Consider the following 3,620-nt stretch of genomic DNA (forward strand, 5'->3'; position numbering starts at 1 on the left):
GTACCCTCTTCTTGCCTGCAGGGACACATGCAGGCAAAATACTGTATACATGATAAATAAATAAATCTTTTTTTAAAAAAATAATTTTTTCCTCTCTCTCTCCATGGGCTACAGGAAGGATTTCTTTTCCAAAAGTGGCACCAAACAAATATTTAAAACAAACCAATCCTTGTTTAGTAGCTCACTATGGAGCTAGCTTCATGTTTCTAAATGTAGCTGTAGCAATGAGGTCTCTAAAAGTAGAGATAATAATAGCCATGCTCCTAAGTGCTATTTCCCCAGGCCTCAGTCAGGAGGCCTCTGGCATCTGCCTCACTTGTGGACTTGTGGACTTCTCTTATCTGTCTGAATCAAGGGAAATACAGTCCAAATCCCTTCTGATGCTCACAACCTATGATTCCACGATTCCAACTCAGGTGCCATGAATACCTGTCTTCCTGAATAGCCCAAGTTCTCCTCCCTGCCCTGTGTTCCACCTACAGCCAGACCAACTGATAGAGAAAGAAAAGCCCCAGTCTTCAGTTAGAGGTGATAAGACTAGGTTAAATTTCATTTGCTATATCAGCAAGTGCATTTGTATTCAAATGTAGTAGGTGATATTTTGGAGCATGCTGTTTCTACAACATCACATTTCTATCACTGGTGATTTAACTGCTGGTATATCTAATAAGCTAAATCTATCTTGCAGTGGAGAGGAGGGAAAAGGAACAGGGATGTGGGCCCACTGGCCCCCACTTACATTCACCCTACACTTGACATCCTTTCTATCTGCACCAGAGCTGAAACAAGCAATCAGTCAAGCCAATAATCCCAGATCATATTTTTCTTCCTTCCCCTATTTTGTAAACAGACTATTTATATGAAATTAAGACTTAAACACTTTCTGCATTAACTTCAAGGCTTAAAACAGTCTCTAACTTTCATGAACCAATTTTGACTTTATGATCTTTTTCCTCCCTCTTCCCACCATAGATCAAGTATAAAGGCAGAGATGGCACCAGCAGGAAGCCAGGAGACTAGTCGACGGTTCTCACGAAGGATGGGGCTGATGGGAAAGGAGCAGTGCTGCTCAGTGGGAGAGCACCTGACTGTCATGGGTCAGACTCTGAGTGTGACTTACAGAACTGTAGGAAAAGAAGTAAGACAAGGGGTGTGTCTTCAAGAGGCATGCAGAGAAGAGAAGATGGCTAACACGTCTCTGCTATGGGATGTCTTTTGGTATGCCGTGAATATGTGTTGCTCTGATTGGTTGATAAATAAAGCTGCATTGGCCTATGGCAAGGCAGCTTAGAAACAGACAGGAAATCCAAACAGATATACAGAGAGAGAAGAGCAGGGAGAGATGTGAGCCGCCACAGAAGGAGCAGTAAGATGCCAGCAGACCGGTAATGCCACAGCCACGTGGCAACTTATAGATTAATAGAAATGGGTTAAGTTATAAGAGCTAGCTAGCAAGAAGTCTGCCATAGGCCATACAATTTGTAGTTAATATTAAGCCTCTGAATGATTATTTTATAAGCGGCTGGGGGACCATAGGGCTGGGTAGGACCTAAAAAACATTCCGGCTACATGTCTCCTTATGGTCATTGATGTTCTGGAAACAGCCAAGGCAGGAACAAGTCAGATCTCTTTTCTCAGCCAGCCTAAGAGGACAGCCATCCATTGTAAATACCTTCCCTAAAGAAACAAGAAAATGAGAAAAGGACTTTAGAAAACCATTTACTAATCCTGATGGAGGAGTTGAAAGACCCTGACTCAACAGTTATCATTGTTTTCTTGTCTAAAGAGCAAGTTGTTTTATTTATTTTTGTGTCTGTGAATGTGATCATGTATGTACACACATGTGTGGATGAGTGTAAGTCCAGAGGGTGGCCTCAATTGAAGTTTTTTTTCCCTCAATTGCTCTCCATCTTATTTTAAAATTTATATTTATTATATTTTTGTGTGTGTGGTGCACACACACAAAAATATAAGTGTGGACAGGTGCCACAGTGTGAGTGTGGAACCCAGAGGACAACTTTTGAGAGTTAATTCTCTCCTATTGTGGAATGTAGGGATTGAACTCATGACATCAGGATCAATGGCAAACTCTCTTTCTTACTAAGTCATCTTACCATCCCCCACCTTATTTTTTGACACAGGGTCTCCCAAGGAAGGCAGATTTCACCAATTTGGCTAGACTGGCTACCAGGCGAGCCGCAGAGGGACCTTGTCTCTGCCTCCCCAGTGCCGGGATTACCGGCTGGCACACTCAGTGTTTTGTGCAGATGCTGGAGATCAAACTCACAAGCTTGAACAACGAACACTTAACTGACTGAGACATCTCTGTAGCCTGAAGTTTTTTACTTTAAAAATAAAATGAAAATCCTACTTTTAAGAACTTGATATGTGAGCTGCCAGGACTTGGGAGGCAGAGGCAGATGGATCTCTGTGAGTTCAAGGCCAGCCTGGTCTACAGAGTGAGTTCCAGGCCAGCCAGAGCTACACAGAGAAACTCTGTCTTGAAAAAAACAAAACAAAACAAGCAAATAGGACTTAGTATATGGGGGAAAATGAAAAAAAAGGGGGGTAGCTTTAATTGTGGAAGAAAAGGGGAAAATTTGCAAAAGGAAAGGGAGGGAAGAGAGAAAAATAATACTGTTTGTCTGAAAAGGCAGACATAAGGAATTATATTATTTTTATTTGTCTAAAATTACATATAACACATACCAGTGTGTGTGTGTGTGTGTGTGTGTGTGTGTGTGTGTGTATACATGTACAGTTTAAATGAAGTTATCCCACTTAGATTGACAATGCTCCCCTCCAAGAACCATAGACTATCTAACAGAAACCCCAGTAACAGGCATGAGACACCCCCTTTCAAGTTGTAGGTCAGGGTTGTCCAGGAGACTCCCAGAACAACATAGGCTACTGCTGCTGCCCTTGGTTTTCTGCCAGAGATTGAAAGTAAACCCCCGTTGATGAAGGCACCATGCACTTTAGCACAGGACTCAGGATTCTACCTGGATCCAGCCTAAAAGCTTCTTCCCTGAGAACCAGCTTTCATATTACCAGACGGTTCTGTGCAAGATGCTGATGAAGGGAGGCAGCCAATAGTCCTACCCAGCTGTATCACCTATGACCCACAACGATAGCTAGCATGGCGAGATACTCTAAGGGTGTAATAGTGACGCTCATATCTTGATGGCAATCAACAATTGTCTAATTGGACTTAAGGCTCACTCAACAGGAGAGAAAATCATGCCTGGTACTAAGAATCTAGCCAGCTACCTGGGACAAGTGTAGTTGTTGGTTTTTTGTTTTCGTTTTGTTTTGTTTTTTTTCTTTTGGGAGCCCACCACCCAGCTCCCAAATAAATACACGGAAACTTACTCTTGCTTATAAATGCCCAGCCTTAGGTTGGCTTGTTTCTAGCCAGCTTTTCTTAATTCAAATTATCCCATCTACCTCTTGCCTCTGGGCTTTTACATTTCTCTGTTCTATATACCTTTCTTTACTTCTTACTGTGCGGCTGGCAGTGTAACTGGGTGGCTGGCCCCTGATGTCCACCTCTCCTCTTTCTTGCTCCTTTCTTCTCTCGATATATGTTCTCTCTGACTGGAAGCTCCTCCTATCCTTTC

This window comes from Peromyscus maniculatus, chromosome 13 (genome assembly GCF_049852395.1).
Source record: "Peromyscus maniculatus bairdii isolate BWxNUB_F1_BW_parent chromosome 13, HU_Pman_BW_mat_3.1, whole genome shotgun sequence".
Taxonomy (NCBI): Eukaryota; Metazoa; Chordata; class Mammalia; order Rodentia; family Cricetidae; genus Peromyscus; species Peromyscus maniculatus.